At 28.6% G+C, this 19,246-nt stretch overlaps 1 protein-coding gene and 1 long non-coding RNA gene across 2 annotated transcripts in view; one reads left to right on the forward strand and one right to left on the reverse strand.

The window, feature by feature from the left end:
* LOC100159369 (immunoglobulin superfamily containing leucine-rich repeat protein 2) overlaps positions 1-19,246 on the reverse strand; it is a 52,842-nt gene that overhangs the window by 27,697 nt on the left and 5,899 nt on the right. The gene's annotated exons all lie outside the window — the stretch shown is intronic.
* On the forward strand, positions 5,887-15,884 carry LOC115034474. The gene is made up of 2 exons (XR_003839828.1): positions 5,887-6,158; positions 15,737-15,884. It is a non-coding gene; the product is annotated as an uncharacterized LOC115034474 (long non-coding RNA).

Below are 19,246 nucleotides of genomic sequence, written 5' to 3' on the forward strand. Positions count from 1 at the left end.
TGAATATTCCAGATTTCATAATCATAATCTTTTAGTAGTCGTCTATATTTTAACATAGGTACTATAGTGATAGATAGTTTATATTGTGTCATTAATGAACGGGAGCCTTGAAAACTATAAAACGACTAGGACCTAGTCAGAAATCCCTATTCTCTGCCCCTCTCCTGTGGTCGACACTGGGTATACACCTCTTATATAGTTTTATATTATGTTTGTATAAAATAATATATCATTATCATAGAGTTGTTTTTATTTCCAATTTCCATTTCGATATATAATTTTCCTTTGACATAATATTGTCAATCGGCCTACATATCGTGTTGTTAAAATATAATACACGCAGTAGAGTTTCGAGGTATCTACACAATGAATCTGCGAGTACGTTTTTTTTTTTTTTTTGCACACAGTGTTAGTACTTACATACGCTATAATATAAAATTCAACAACGCATCAGAAATTGTCCGGTCAAATGCACCGTGTTCGTATATACGTTGACCGGTTTGCTGATTGTCCGTGATCATATTAATATGATGCTGTACTGCTGTAGATGTGGTGGAATTGCGTTATCTAACCATCTGCAAAAAGCACAATGTACGCCCACGTGTGTTGGGTTTCGTTGAAGTTCGTCTCGTAAACTGCACTGCGAAAACTGTCGTGTGCGTGCGGTTTTGACAAGGTTTAGATAATAGGGCAATAATAATATCATATTTACACAGTGGCGTGTCTATATTATAATAGGTACGAGGCATCCGGGAGCAGCTGCACGCCTGCACCAGTGCACCAGGGTTTTGTGGTGGAAGAGGTGTCGGGTGTGGTTGAGTGTGGTAGATGCACAGTTAAGAACAATATAATTAAATTATAAAATTATATTGTGGTGCATATATCTATAACAATAATTATGTTAGGTGCGGGTCATCACTGGGGCGGATCGCGGATGGTACAATGTCATATTATTATTTTAAATTTGAAAGCAACGATAAAATAATAATTGCAACGATAATTGCATTTGAATAACGATTTTGATCAAAGTTTGATGATGGTCACAAGACAAAAAATCCGCCTTTACTATTAATATTACCTAATTATAAAAATTAATTATTTATTATATAATTCTAAAATTCTTTAGTTCACTCAAAATCTAAAAATAAATGTGTAATATTTATATGTTAAGGGAATAAGGGATGTATTAGATGTACCTAAGCCTATATTGTTGTGATAGATATGTACCTACGCATATATCATATACGAACATTTGATTTATTCGAGTATTCGACTATCATCATCAATGATGATAGATGCAGTGACATTTTTTTCTTCCTAACATTTACAAATTATTTTTAAAATTACAAAGAATCGTCGATGATTATTTTTACAGTGAACACATTTGTTGTTTCGAAAATTATTAATTTTCCTTTTCAGATAGATCCGTACAATTTTATTGTACATAATATTGCACTTTATATTACTTGGTGATGATATTACTATTTCTTTTAAATATATATTTTATAAACTATAATAAAATTGAGCTATTTTTTTTTTAATTTCTTATTAATTATTTAACATTGTAACGAATGAATATTGATCAATGATTGAATAGATTTTTGTACCACTCATACATGATTTCCGATGGTACTACGAGGAGATTTTAGTTGAAAAATGAATGCATAGAAATCAACAGCTGTGGACACTAAATATCTAAATGTACTAGGTGTCTAGGCAGGTAAGTAAAAAGTATGGATGCATTTGCGGGGTATAATTACATAAATATGCGAATATCAGAATTCAGATTATATGGTTATAGATACATATTTTATAAAATAATACGCCGTTATATTTTAATACCAAGAAAACCAATGTTGATATAATTGAAAACACACAAAATATTATAAAACTATTATCGATACAATATCCTATATGTATAGCTAAATAGCATATAGGTCGCCGGATTGTGTCCGTTTTTACAATTAAATAGGTATTTGGTACTTAAATAAAATTATATATATAAATGACCCAATTATAAAAACTAAAAATATGATTATGATCCAATTAATAATTATTTATTTATTTTTAATAATAATATATTAATACCCAAATACCCTAAATTATACATTAAACAAATTTCATAAAACATATTTATATTTAGATATTATATAATATATTTATTACATACATTTTAATTTCCATTAAAACAATATAATCAACGGCTAGTATTATTGTATGAATCGCCCGAAACGATCTGGTACCTACCTATTTAATTTTAAATTTTGTACGTCACAAGGCTGTTTATATGAAAAGAGTTTTATTTGTATTATGCATGATGGGAAATGATTTTTATAAGAGTATAAGACCATACATTTTACTAGCTAAGAGCCTAAAAAAATAGTTACTCAGCATAAGTCATAAGGTGTTAAATATGTCCTAACCTTGAAATATTCTATCATATACACCTGCCGGCTGCCAATACGTTTTTTTAATCTTTGACAAGGGTATAGTTGTATAGGCTATAAGGAATAATTGGATAGGAACTTCGGTTTATTATAACATCAACAAAATCATATCAAGGCTTCTGTGGAATATTACAGTTACTTCTTAATGCTGAAAACCAACACTATCAACGATCTATATATTCACAATATTGACATATTGTACGTTTTCATATAGGCACCTTTTAATTTTTATAATATTATTTTGATGTAACCTTCAGGTTAAATAAATAATACTTTGCACCAGTGGCATTCAGTAACGTAGCGAATTATGTTTTTCAGAAGCAATTGCTTCTGGTTTCTGGGGATTGGTGGTGGGTCATAATCTCATAAAGCCCACTTACACGGTCAGTCTTTGAACTTTATTTTGGGTGCTTTTGTGGGCCCCCTATTTGAGCATATGAGTATCGTATACATCAATTGGAGTAGGGTGGGGTAGGTCATAAATAATTTATTCTCTTCCATATGATTTAAAGTTCGCTACGCCACCGTTGGCATTGGAGAAGCAGGTAAAGGGGCAATTGACCACCAAGATATTCTCATCGGAGGGGCAAAATTGTAATTTACCACCCCTAAAAGTAATAGTTTTACAGTTTTAAATTCGATGTTTTTATATGTGTGTACTATGCAGATAATATTATTACAATTAATTTCTTGAATATTGGGTAACTTGGAATTATCGAATCATTGACAAATTACACCAGTGATCAGTTTGATCCAGTCCTGATGAATGAAGTAGAATGGCAGGGGATATGAGTAAATTATACTCAGGTCATCTAAAATTTAAAAAATTTAAAATTATTAAGTATTAACCACTCGTTTTAATTTCGATATTTTTATGTATCGAAATAGGTACTCTGAAAAATATTGTGCTTAGGAATTAGAATTATGTAATTACAAATGTATATTATTGTTTCAAAAAGTAAAAACTTAAAAATGATATCGATAAGAAGTTGTATAATTTATATTTTTTCTAAAATGTTTTTTTGCAATTACATCATATTATATCAATATATGTAGAATTAATATTTTCAAAAATGTATAACTTTTCAAAATAACCAGTGAAAACAATTAAATGGATTCCCTTGTATTTTATACATTTATACACAATACACATATTATATTATTTTAAATTAATTCAAAATAACTTTTATAATATTTATACATTTTACAAACTTGTTGAATACTTATGTACGTACTCACCTATACATTATTCTTGTACATAATATTCAGTGCTAAATATTGCAATACCTACGCATGGAAATATACAATACTACTTTAGTATAGGGCATAGGTAGTAGGTAATAAGTATTATAATTATTAATTACCATTGGTACTACACTATTATACCCACATGAAACTTGCAGAGCAATAAAATCAAAATTAATAAATAACTTTGTCTTGCATTAAAAATTATTAATTATTCACACGTGATGTTATGTTAAATACCTGTAATTATACATCACGTTTTAAGCTTCGAAAAAATCAAATCAAAGTTTTTAGGTACATTATTTTAATTGAAAATGATGATACAATTTTTATGTATCAGATTGATTATAGTATTTATAGATTACAGTTTGTAACCTAGAACTATTTTATGTATTCATAAATATGAATAAATAATGATAAAAAATAATTTTCACACGTCATTTGCACACTTAACTGGTGTATACTTTTGATTTTTATCTACTAATTAATAAGATATTTATTCCTATACCTACCTAATATTGTATGAATTGTATGTATAATATATATTATATTATTATGTGATATTACGTACCTATAATAATTTTTAATTCGTAGAGTTTAGATTTTTTCTGTTTTTAGCATAATTAGTATTCAAAGTTCGAAAATTATTCAAATTAATATTGAATAAGACAATAATATATTAAGTTTTACAAATATTTCAAATTCACAAAAACACAATAATATTATAAATTAAAAGAGTTTATGACTCGTAAATTGTAAATAGTTAACAAAAGTATTAATTAATTAGTAACGTTTTATATTGTCATGTGAATTATTATTGGCTCGTAAATATATTATACTTAGGTAGGTACTGCACATGCCAATTTCTAATCCTTCAGAATTCTATGAATTATATAAGTCATAAAGTCATAACTCATAACATCATAAAGCTATGTAGTATAATATATTTATGGGTTTAGTTTATTAGTTAAAATATAAAATGCACTACCATTAAAATATACCGAAATTTGAAAAGAACAAAAACTTTCATAAAAAAAAATTTTATTATTCATGTTTTGGATATTGGGAGAACTGGATAGTTTTTATTGTGTTGAATGTAAAAGAGATAAACAAATATAATATTGTTTAATTATGCATTGTGCGGGCTTACTACCTAGTACCTACTACTATAATACTATTATAGTATTTATAATCAATGCTACTAGTTACTACTAGTCACGAGATTAATGATATTGTAAATTCCAAAAACTAAAAAGTAATTTGTGTGAATAGCTCTAACTTCGATAAATAAATAAAATTAGTATGATATAAATACAATTACAAATATGTATCTTCTTTCTTCCTATACATGTACCTAATATTATTATATTATATCACATGGAGTTAACTGAAATCTAATTTTAGATTGTTTAGAAATAAAATCATCACTACAGTATTTAGAGTACTTTATTACACTGTTTTTAACAAAAAAAAATTAGAAGTTCCTACCTATACTGCCTTTTGCATTGTTACTTGTTAGTTAGACGATAAAAAATATAAACATTATAGGTACCTACCTAATAATTAAATAACTAATGTAATAGTATTTATTATATAATATGTAAGAATATATTTTTTTAGAATTTATTATTTTGTGGTTTTTATGTTTTGTAAAGTGCTATAAATTTGTATTGATTTTGTTATGATTTGTTTTGTATAAGGAGTTTTACTTATCAGTTATCTCATTATCTATGTGACTGTGTGGATAATCGACGTTTATATGAACATATTTTGCAAACGCCAAAAATAATATGATTACGCATGTATTATTTTCATTTCTCTCAAAATTTATATTGTTATGTCTGTACAGTACAGAACTGTTCAGTGAGATTAAGTTTAACATGAAAGGGGTTAATAATTTATAGAGGAACTATAATACCAAATATTACATACCTATAGGTACCTACTTATAAGTTATAATCTCACCTTCATGGGTATAAATAACAAATTTAGTATTATTGTTTGTAAATTATTATTTACTATCGAAAACCGAAAAGCAACCCCGCGGATTTTTACCTGCAATTGCAATATGTATAGGTAGCGCTCTGCCGTCTTCGTAGTCGCCGCCACCACCGTCAATCATCCGTCGCGTATCCCTCCCTACCCTTTATTCGACGGTCTCCACTCGCCGGCCGCCGCGCCGCCTGTTTGCCAAAACAATAATAAACATCAGTTCACAACGTGCGTCCGTTTCGTTCGTTTTGTCTCGCGTCTTTTCGTGATTTCGTTATCGTCTTTGCGTTTTAACGGTTATTTTTTTTTTTTCAAAATTTATACTCCTGACGCAGGCTGTCGAACAAGATACGGTATATAATAATATCTCTGACAATTTGTTCGTCATAAGTCACTGGATTCTTTCGAATTATTCAGATACCTGAACGCCACACGTGTCCGGAGAACGGAACCCTCACAAGTCACAGCCCACAGGTGAGACGTAAATATAATAAATAATAATATTAATAATAGGTTTATAATTATACCATCGTTTCGGATTAACCTTTAACTTGCGTAGATTTGAAGTCGGTTGGTTCGTTGGTATTATTGTAGAGAAATAAAATCAAAATTGCGACAGTCTATTGAAGTAGTGACACATTTAGGGGAGGGGAAGAGGGTGGTACATTTTTCAGAGATTTCGCGGCGACTGCATTAACTGCAATCCACAACCTCAGGCTAGGGTTTTCGTCAATCAACAGACATCATTTTTTATCATAAGGCAATTTTATATCAAAATTAAGATTATTTTATTTATAAAACAAGTTAGGAAAGCCCTGCCTCTACAAACGTGCTGAATTCCGGTTTCTAAATTAATTTCAAACAATTAATTATAATTCCAGTATAAGTGCAGTATAATAATGGTATCGTAGCGATTTACCTTTAGCGATAAAATTCTAAACAGGTATCTGTTCTCAAATAGATTTGGTAAAAAATTCAAATCTGTTTTCAGAATTCTTATCAGTCTACCATATCAATTGGTAGGTACGTTAAATTAAATTATGTTTAAATTCCTATGTACCGAGTGTTAGACAAAGACGGAATCCTCTCAAAATTTCGAATCCTTAAATGTTTGTTATAAAATTGATTTCACACCGGATGAATTATCTAAAAAGGCTTATTTTCATTGAAAATTTTTAAATCAATTTAAACCATAAGGGGGCTACCCTTGTGTCAACCAATTAATGAGTGTTACGGTCGTACATACCCACTATTATAGACGAAAAATCTCGTAAAGTGTGAACATTTACTTTTGTCACATAATAAGTTATACTAGAACAATTGTATTCTTATAACCACGATCTTTAGAGAAATTCAGTATTTTAATAATTTAAAAAAAAAAACATATTTCTTTTACATCACGAGTACAATTATAATTTTGTTCGTTTTATTGTATCAAGAATTGCATTTGAAATGATGATTAGTGACAACGTTAAAATGTTCTAATATTTCACCAATATACTTCTATTTTATATTTTATATACTCTAAATACTAGGTACAATTATTTTATAAGTAAGTGGAACGTGGGTAACTATCTAACTGGTAAATGTATAAAACGTTCATAGGCGCAAATAGGGAGAGGCTTTAGGGGCTAAGCCCTCCCAAAAATGCCCATAGCCCCCCAAACATTTCCTACATTTTGTTTTAAGCTTATTCAATATTATCAAAATAAGGCTTTAGCCCCCCCCCCCCTCCCCCAATCACGAACGCTATTTGCGCATATGGAGACGTTGTTATGGGTATACCTATTTAGTATTTAATATTTATACTAATTATAACAATTACAACATATTTTAGGTTATTATTTATTATAATCGATTACTTATTAGTTTAATTGAATAGCTTAATATGAACTAATATTTGAGGTTCCTAATTACTAATTAAATATAATTATTTAATTTGGAATGTTGAATTATTATATTTATTGTTCCTTATTGTTAAATATATTACTACCTAAATAAAAAGTTTTGATAGGGTGGGGTATTTTCCAATTTTCTCCTCCCATTTAGATATGTCGTTTTCTTTTTTTGATCCCCCCTTTCAAAAATCATGTCTACGCCACTGCTTGTCAACTGTCGTTCTATGATTTACAATTATTAATAATAAAATACTATAATTTATTTAGAATTCATTAGCTGCCTTAAGTTATTTTGTGTATGTAAAATATTATTAAGCCACAGCTAAACTAAAGCAATAAAAGTAGTTATAATTAGTAGGCACTATAATGTACTATACTTTGTATAAATATGTCAAATATATTATAAGAATTCATTTAAATATTTGATTCAATATATACGTACCTCGTACCTGCCTATAATAACTGCTTGACAATCATTAAATAACCGATGTCCAAGCACTTTTAAAATACAAATTTAAATTTAATTGTATAGTAGGTATTGTTTTTTCTTTCATAAAAACTAGAATATTTTATTATTTAAACACTATTCTTATTTAAGCATAATTTGAATTTATCTATATAGGTAGTCAATTCTATTTAAATTGTTTATGAATATGATATTAATTTAAACCATTAGGTATAACAATTGTGTACTATTATATTATATTACCGTTGGGTAGTCTTTTTGTAAACTAAATTTGAGAGTTTAAATGAAATATTGAAAACATAGTTTTCATTATATAATAAAGGATTTATTTTTCAAAGAATAAGCATGTAGATTGTTCACGAATGCGTAGGTGTTAAGACATCGAAAGATTATTATTGAATGGTTTCATCGAGTACACAATATTTATACAATATTTCTGATATTTACTATATGACATAACACACACGTGTCAAAAAATACCTCTCTATCATAAATTAACAGTTTGTGTATATTGTGTACACATATCATACAGTTTATAAATCCCGTCGTCTAAGGTAGGTGTTAATCAAATAAATAGACACGTTGCAAAATATACCCTATGTGGCTATGTCTCATATTATTCTAAACCTATATTATATACATGCTGGCGACATCGTCATAATATACGAGATTACTATAATATTACTGTCTGGGCGGCACAGTTCCATGGTAGATTTAGATGATATATATACATAATAATATGAGATCGTACACACTACACGTACAACGGGGTAAATTTTATTTAATTTTTTTTATGCTCTCTTATCGATAAAATAAACGTCGTTTGTTTTTTACATTCCCGCCCGCGTCATTGTGCATTAAAAAACACGACGTGCGTATAACAAACACGATGTATTATAGCCACCATCGCTGGAGTTTAAATAGTTTAATACGAGAATGAGACTCGAAGGGACGTTTGAATTTCGTGTATTATAATAACTCGGGTGGTGGTGCGCTGGTGTGACGGCGGGGGGGGCTCTTTTGTGTGTCCGCGACCGTTGTATACCTCTCACTGCATAGACACACGCGATTTCCGACCATCTGTCCCTCTCGCTTTCCAACCACCAGGTATAATATTATATAATAATAATAATAATAATATCGTGCGTGTAGTGTGTTCCTTGCAAACGGGCAAAATGGACAAGAGGCCTATTTTTTTTTTCGTTTTATCGCTGCAGCTGTTTTTGACGGTCAAAATCATTCCTTCGCCCGTTTGGCAAAAGTGGTAGCGAATTTCCGTTGTGCCACCCACCCCCACCCAACAACTCCGCCATGGCGCCACCACAGCCTTTTAGACTCTTTCTCGTCAACATTTTTGATCCGAAGAAGTGTTCTTCATTCAGCAAGTACAAGGCCAACTACTTTAGTATTTTTATACGTACCTATAATATACCTATTATTACGTGTATTTGTATAAAACGACTAAAATATCGTAGGTGATAATATAATGTATTATGTGTGTGTTAAAAAATATTTAATAAATATTGTTATGTTACCTATTAATTATTATAAACATAAATTTATAAATTAATAATCCAAAATATTATAAGCATAATAATGTATTATACATTTATACCTATAGGTATAATGTAAGTGATCGTAAGTATAGGTACTATTATGATCCGTACTAATTTTACCTTCTTAGTTAATTTAAATGTATATTTAAAATTGTGAACATTATGTTTCTATGTAAATTATATTCCTATACACTATACAGTATAGTATTACTATAGTTCAATTTGGATAAAAATAAATAATTTCCACAGAAATTACTAGTATTAAGTAGGTATTGAATATTATTAAGTGTTTCATTTAATTCACATAATAGTATTTAAAAACAGTTATATAAATCAACAAATAACACAATTTAACCTATATCGTAAAATTAAGAAATATTTTTTCTCTTGTTATTTATCAATCATAAAATAAATTATTGGACCATTGCACCTAGCTATACATATTGTCCTAATTTTTTTTTTAACCAATAATGCATCTCGATTTCCAGTCACTGGGAATTGCTTGATTTTTTTAATAGAAAATGTTTGATAGAATCATTGAATCATTTTTTTCTTAAGAAGTTTTCTTATAGATATTTGTATACTGTTCACTTCCTGTACCTACCTACTGAATGTATATAGAATACCTATACCTACCTACAATTTAATTTCGTTTTTCATGTGTTTGGCATACTTCTATTGGATGTTCTGCAGTGTATAGTATGTATATCGAGTAAAATAAATAACATATTACAATATTATAATATATTGTACCTACCTATAATATGATAAATACCTGTTACCTACTTATACGTTCTCTAGATAGTATTATAAATATCGGTATTACTCATTCGTCATATTATTGATGGATAACCTGTAATAATATTCTAATGTTTTGTCGTGTTTTATTTTGTGTCATACTTTAAGTACCAAAGTATATAAGTACTTCTGTGTCTATGTGGTTACACAATGACAAATACATATTTTCAAAATTCTATATTTTTTTACGTATTTTTTAACGTGGTCCATATATTTTCAAGGTCTACGTGGTACCCAACATCTTTTCAATACAATAGCTGGTCTATATTATTATTATCATCAAAAATATAGGTACCTATTATTATTTAAAGAATGAAAAATAATGAGATAAATGAAGTAATATATAAAACATATATTATTGAAATAGCGTTTGACGTTTGTTCAAGCTTCGCATCATTAGATTCTCATCAAGGAAACTATCAATAAAGTACCTAATTATATTATATGGTAAGGTCCACCCGATAAAAAAATATCAAGTTTATGCCTAACATTAATAAATCTGTTAATAAATTTGTTATAGGTTACTTATAGGTAGGTCGTACCAGTCTTAGTGTCTTATACATTTTCCTATACCTAATGATTAAAAACGACCAACAATGTGCCTTTCCTACTCAATTCACCTAATAAATGTGAGACGTATTCTAACGAAAACTTCAAAATAAAATGCAAATTAATAAAAAAAATTGTAATGGAATCAAATATAATATTATAGCAATCGATGACTATTTACGCGGAGTAGCTCATAATCTTCAATTACAATTCCCTAAAATAACAATTTTTTTGTAATTAAATTGTTTGCAATTAAAGAGTCTCAGGTTGTTAAGTCAAACTGTTAAGTTTATTTATAAATTATTTACGCGACCGTGATGAATCGACAACGATGAATATGAGTTGACGTTAGGTACACCAGTTCCTCAGTTTCTGCAATTTGCAGTGATTCCACACACTGTTTTTGTATTAAAGTACCTACAGCCATTGTCCATACTAGTATTTAATATTTATTACCAATGTTATAAACTTATAACTAATAACTGCATTAGAAATCTATGCAGAAATCTATATCTGTTAAAACTTAAAAACATGTATGTGAGCCAGTCAACCAAATAGTATACCTGTCATTATCGAACAATTTACTGTAAACATCATTAACCCTCTGATAACAGAATGATAATTTGCATTTTTTAGATATATGTACCAATACAAAAATGCATTTAATGTCAGAAGTTTAAATAGACAAGTAAAGGTACACAATTATGTATGTAGGTATATATTGTATGTACCATTTTTTAAACATTTTTTTTTGGTATTCCGGTCAATCGTAATAAAATACACTTGCGGTGTATTGGGTTTGAATTTCAACAGTTAAAAGTGTAGCAATGGTTTACGGTAATATATCTGTTCAGTGTTCATACTTCATGGGAAGTGTATTCAAATGTTACGAAAGAATCAGAGAACCATGTTAAAAAAATTCGTACCTGCCTAATTATTTACTCATTTTTACTTAACGGTCCACTAGTATACGCGTGTCAAATGACAGGCAAAGACTAAGCGCCTGGATGCGTTTAAAATAGTATATACTTAGGCAACTGTGCAAAATCGACTGAAATCCATGCACCTACTTATTTTTTTTAGTAATAAAATAATAATTTAGTATTTTATAACGACTAAAATTATTCTGCAATTCAATGCGTTTTTATTTTTCCAGAACATTTAGCCATTTGGGTATTGCAGACTTTTATATTTCGTTTATTTTAGATCATTAGTATTCTGTTGTGATTAATCAATTATAATTAAGTACTTATATTGATTATTCTAATAATGAAATGTATTAGGTAAGTACTACTATTAATAAACCAGTGATAGAAACGCATTTCTTCAATAGGTACATAAAATCTAAAAAGATTAATAATTATTTGTGTTAAATCAGGTAATTCTAAGCTAAAGGTATTTACTATTACCAACCTATAATAATGTCTTAATACCTGTTATTAGTTAAGTTATATTTTTTACGGTGGACAGAGAATAGGTAGAAATATTATATTTATTATGTATTTAGAATTTGAATCCATATAATAGTTTAATGCTTTAATAAATACGTAGGTATCTACATATTAATTCAATCAGACTTCAGACTCCACTAATTACTGAGCAGTATTTAAGCATATTGATCAAGAACTTCCGAAGTATGTATAAAATAATAGTTATTACTCAAAGATTGTAGGTACAGTCAAATTATATCATATATATTTGATAAATTGGCAATGTAATTTTAATAAACTAATAATAACTATTAACTCTTTTATTTAATTTATAATGTCTAAATGACTGTCTAACGTTGTTGATAGGTACTTTTTATAGTTCATAAAAAACAAAAAAAAATGTTTATAGTATTTTGAAGTTAGTTTATTTGTTATATTTCTATATTTTATTTAGATATGTCCAGTATGGTAGTTAGTATACCACTTTTATTATTATAAGTAAAATCGCTTTGGAATTGTTTGCTTTCCTAATCTGGGGCAATGCTATTTATTTCGACTGCTTTTATGCAAAGAACAACGTTAAACACTTCAACAACATCGTCTATTGCGTAATCAAAATAAAGTCATGTAAATAAAATAATAAAAGTTTCAATTAATTTTAAAATAAAATGGTTTTGATGAAGGGAGATAATTTAGAGGAATAAAATTGTTATAGAGAAAAGGTGGTACCTTTTAAAATATGGTTATTGGTATAGATATAATTCAAATAAACATTTTCTCTACATAATTTATCCAAATTTATAACATACGATTGGAATTGAGCCACATCGGTGGCCAAATACTCCGTGTAAAGTTCCAGTAGGTTATTTTTAGTGAATTGGCCGACTGAAACTAGTGGTAGTGTACTACTTGTTAAAATTAGAACTATTTAAAAAATCTTGAATATACTTTTCAATCATAAAGTTTGCACTCAATAACTAATCGGGTGTCTGGTTTATTGCCAAATTAATGGGCGTATCAATTAATTATGTATAATGTATGAGCAAATTGACATTGAATATACATTCAAATATAAATAATGTAGGTATCTGGTATATATACTATAATTACTATTTTTTTTTGGTATAGCTTGCCGGTTGGTTCTCAGTTACAGGTTGTAAAAAAAATACCGCTTGGTTAAATCAATTTAAATTTTAAGAAAAACTTTAAGTTAGTAGCATTATACCAAGCATCGGAAAATGTCTTTGTTTTCTTTTTATTTTGTCATAGTTTTAAATAAATTGTTTTATACAGCTTATCATTAATTTTTGATAAAGTAAACTAATATTGATAAGTGATAATACATTACATTGTGTTCTGTAGGAAAAAATATAATAACACTGTCTATGGTTATATCTTATACTGATCGAAAAACTATTCGCAAAATCGGAAATATTCGTCAAAAATATACATATTTCAATTGGGTTGTGAATTTGTGATGTACGCTATCGATTAAAATAAACGATCTACTATAATATTAATCCTGAATTCGAAAAATATACCTATTATATTTGCCTTTATATTTTATGACCCAATTAATACGATAGGATAAAATGAATAATATGGAGACCTGGGGACGTAGATGTAAATGGGAGGGGGAACTGGGGCCTTCCAAATGTTTTACTGCATGGGCAATAGTGTATTTTTTCTTCGATTTTTCCTAATACTTAATTTAATTTACCACATTCTGCCGCCCAAGATATATAAATAGGTACGACAAATTTTATTTAGTTACCATTCTGACGTACCGCCGTAACAATATCTTATATACGCTTACAGATATTATAGAATTGGTGTGGTATTGGGTCAACCTTAATTAGGTGCGTTTAACTCAATGCTAAACAATATGGAGTAACTATACTGTATATTACTGCAGTTGATACTTGATTGGTATAACTTGTGTAGTTGTGTAGAGATGATGTAGCCTGTAGGTAGTCGATTGTTTTTCCAAACGTCATAAAATTGATGGGCAAGGTTGTATTGTGGAAATCGATGAACCTATTTTTTAAGGAAAAAGAAAATATAACTGATGACGTTTGTTATACACAGCTGATCGAAGAACCGGGAACGAAGAAATAGAACAGCTAATATAGATAATGATGAAATTTAACTATTCACCGAAAAAAATAAAAAAATCAATAAAATTAGGGTTTTCGGATGCAGGGACCATGGGTATTTGGTATATGTTGGTACCATAATGACCTTTTGGAGCGTCGATATTTCATAGTTGAAAAACGGGACAGAAATACATTTTTGCCAACTATTAAAAGAGTTAAGATAGAAGTTGAACCAGAAACGACGATTCAGTGACCAGTGTCGGGCATACCTACGTCTGCACAGTAGTCAGTAAATTATAAAATGGGTTTACTATAGTACAGTGCTTCTCAACCTTTTTTGTTATAGGGCCCCCTAAATTTAATATAAAACCGTCAAGGGCCCCCTCAATCAGAATCATTTATTAATTATTCTTAATGACATACTAAATTTACATGCACTATTTCACACAAATAAATTATTAAATAATCGAAAATATTTTAAATTAAATAAATATTTCAAAGCCCCACAGTCATATAGACACGGCCTCTAGTTTGAGAAGCACTGCCATAGTGCCACTGTATATACAGTCCTTAGGATTTTCGAGGCCCAGGGCGAAAACCAATTTTTAAACCAATTTTACTCCTTTTTTCAAACGCCTCCAAATACAAGCATAAATTACCCCCTAAAGACGGCCCTGTCTACCTATACAGATAAAATAGCGGATTATAGCCAACATTTCATTGATCCAAATATATACAGGAGCATGTACTCAGTCTATCTAGCTAGTTTTTTAGCGTGTTGTGAAATAAATATAGGTACGATATAAAAGTAAGTGGAGATTCAGCTTTACTTGAAAGGAAGTTGTGGCGAATGGTTTGATCACTTCATCCATCCAAGAATACAGTATTTTACAATTTCCTTACAGACTTAAATATGACATTTTTAGTTTAAGGTAAAAATAATAACAATGTGTCAATTAATTATACTAGCCATTATAAAATAAGAATAAATATAATTTATATAAACATGGTAATTCAATACAATTATTGGGTGGATCGCGTACTGCTTAAGTAAACTGCTTGGTAGATCACGTACGACATCACAACCACTTCTTTTAATAACAATAATTAGTATATGGGTAGGCCCGGGCCTACTAATTTTACATTGTTGGCACAACCTTTATGGGATAATAAGTAATAAGATATAATATAATTAAGTAATCGAATAAGTACAATAAAAAATATGAACCTGGCTGATAATATAATTTATTTTATTTCAGGGCTACGAGTTGTGTTATTTGCAAAAAATATACTTTCCACCCTGTGATTTAGAATTTTATTGAACGCTGGCTTGAACGTAATGGTGCGTTACAGTAACATGACTGGAAATATTATTTTACAATAACAGAACAAAGTCTTGAAATACAAGAAAACACAATATGATGACAATTGGAATTTTAAGTGAGTATTATCCACCGCTTCTCGATTGTATTTTCTAAAATACGGCATACGCCGGCACGTGACAAACAATAATTTTACTGTTCTAGTGATCATAATGAAAATAAGTTTTTAACATTTCGAAAAAAAAATACTGATAAAACATAGAGACTACGTATTGAGTATTATAGTTACTCTTGTAGTATTGCACTCTGGTGTAAAATTATTATTTTGAGTTCGAAAGTAATAATAATATTGATCATAAATTCATAAGATTCAAAGAACGGTTATAAGTGAATATCCATTAAACACTAAATATTCTTAAAATTTGTTTGATGTTTATTAATAGTAATAGCCAATAGGTATAAGAATAAGATATACCTATATCATTTATCTATAATAATAAAGTTTAGTTGTACACTTGTTAACCTAACCTTGTGATACGTTTTAATACATATTGAAATCTTAAAATAATGTTTTTGTCAAATTATTATAAAATTATTCTGTTATTAAAAAAACGTTAGGTGTAGTCTGTAGGTAGTCAAGGTTTCCCAAATGTTTTAGATAAAATTATAATATAGTGTATGTATATATTATTATATAGTTTATCTTAAATTAATTTTTAAGTAGGTAGTAGGTGTATCTAATCTATCAATAACACAAATAGAAATTTATTAAAATTAAAGATAAAATGTAATAATGAATGCGAATAATATCGTTAATACCTTTCTATATAATTTGATTATTTCTAAATTGTAACAAAACAATATTAAAGTAATTAAATGTGTAAAATATAAATTGTATAAGTTGTACTAACTTTTGTGGTTTGTCAAATTATTTTATTAGTACATAAAAATCTAAACATTGGTAATTGCATTACATTTTCTTTGAGTACTTATAAAATTATGGTAAATGACCTGTCAACTCTTAGTATAATATATATTGTATCTTTTAAGAAAATATACTGTGTTTACAATGTTTACAATATTAAAATTGTATGGACCTATTACCTATATATGTAGGTACTTACAATCTATATAGTTAAGGCTGTAAAAGTAGATCTTTATAGATTTTATAATAATGACTCGGAAACCGTATGTTATAAGTGCTTTGACAATGAATTCAAATAGAAAGTGCTATTTACTTTTTTTCATTTTTCATAACATTATATATTCGAATATTTCTATCACTTTGCGTTATTTTCTCCACTTTCTTTTGCATCATGCTCCCCGCTGGACGAGGACATGGTTCATAGAATCTATGTTGTTTATCAATAGGGAACATGATAATAACAATAATAATAATAATAATAATAGCAGCAGCAGCAGCATTATAACAGCCCGACAATGGCCGAGAATAGATTTCCTTATTTCCTGATGATTTCCATGAATTATAGTGTAACGCCCGAGTTTTCCTTCGTCTATGCTAAATCATGGGTAGGCCTATAGCTGTGTGCGTCAGCGTAAACTAACCATTGCAATTGAAAACCTAAAAAATATTCCATGTTTAATTGAATATAATCAACCGACACTTTTTACTATACATCAGTTTAAATGTCTAAATTTACAAATATTGTAAATGTAAATGTAGATATCTGTATAATCAGCTTATCAAACAATGGAATAAGTATGTTTAGGTCATAGTAGTTGATAAATATGCTCTTAGTACATATTCGGCAGCAATTAAAGGATTTAATTTCGGAAGGGCAAGAAAGGCAAGAAGTGCCTACTAATGTCTTTAGGAAAGTCTATAAATTACTTAGATGTTCGTATGTTCGTTTTAACCTTTGATATTTTATCTAACTGTTTTCTTAACTTATGATATTATAATATTATATTTAATTGTTTTTTTTTGTATCACAGAATTTATTTAAATGTAGTGTCTTGCCATATGTTTTTAATTGGAATATAATTCCATTAATAAAGAATAATTTAGTTTGTTATATATTATATTATACACGCTATTTAAGTGAAAACTGTACCGTTCTTTAGTGGACATTTTTAAAATATTCAAAAACAACCCATATATTTGAGAATATTTTTGACATTATAAATAATGATACACATTATGTTGCCCTGAAAATTAACGATCGCTTGACAAAGTGATACACAAGTACACGACTGATGTTTAGAAAGTCAATTTGTGTTTTCTATATAGAAACAAAATATTTTTAAATAATAAAAAATTAAACGAAATGCTTATAATTTTAAATTGATTTGTTTTTTAATCTTATTAATCGTGAAGAGGACGCTACACTAATTTACTAGTGAGTAAAATGTTAATGTACCTACATTTATATTTATCAGTTATCGTTCGTCCTGTTCCGTACGTTAAAGTGAATTGACCTATAGATAATTCAATTTAAAGGTGAGGTTATCTCTATTCTCTGATAGGATTTTTCGATATTTTTTACTTTAACTTAACTAGTTTATGAATCAGTGGTTTGTAAAAAATATAATATTTGTTAATAATAAGTAAATATATAGGTACAGTTTTTATACAATATCGTAAAATCGTGTGGCACTATCAATTAGTCATTAATCATTATAGTCACGCGTATGGCTACTATAAATGAACATTAGTTGATTATTAATTATTGTCCATCGGTATCCCGAACAGTGAACTTTCATTATTAATAGCTAAATTGTATCACAATTTCCACATTTTAGATTCCGAGTGGAGCGATGAATGTATTGATTTTACAATGTTTTTTTTATTTTTTGTGTCTGTGTACACAATAAGTGGTCTTAGATTTTCAACTTAAGTATCTAATTCGATGGGAAAGTGACTGTAGTTGGTGCATTGGGGAGGTCAGAATTTAAAATTTTTCGCCGGGAAAAAAAAAATAAAGAAAAACGGGAATTTTTTTCGACAAGATTGATTTTGGTTTTTGATGTAACTCTAAAACAAATGACTGTAGATAGGTACATGAAATTTTCACTGAATTTTTATATAAGAATTTTCTATACACCATAAAACAAACAAATTTACACCATATGTTTATTTTATCAAATTGCATACTTGATAACATTTTCAAAATATTTTGACTAGTTTTGAACTGTCAACGGACATTTTTAGTTTTTTTTTCTATAATTGTCAATAAAATGTTATTTGTTGTGTCAAAAAGCGTGAAAATTGAATACAAGGGTCCTGATATATTGTTACCATACCCTGTGTGCAAAATATAATCTCTGAGATGTTACATAGTCCTCTCATTAAGTAGTGAGATGTACAAGTTTGGAGCCTAGAGATGTCTCAGAGACTCTTATATGACGCTTAATGTCCAGACACGCGAAGTTACTGCATGCGATGTCGCACAACAATGGTCCATGTGAGGTCTCACACTAACTTCC

Source organism: Acyrthosiphon pisum, chromosome A3 (assembly GCF_005508785.2).
Source record: "Acyrthosiphon pisum isolate AL4f chromosome A3, pea_aphid_22Mar2018_4r6ur, whole genome shotgun sequence".
Classification (NCBI taxonomy): Eukaryota; Metazoa; Arthropoda; class Insecta; order Hemiptera; family Aphididae; genus Acyrthosiphon; species Acyrthosiphon pisum.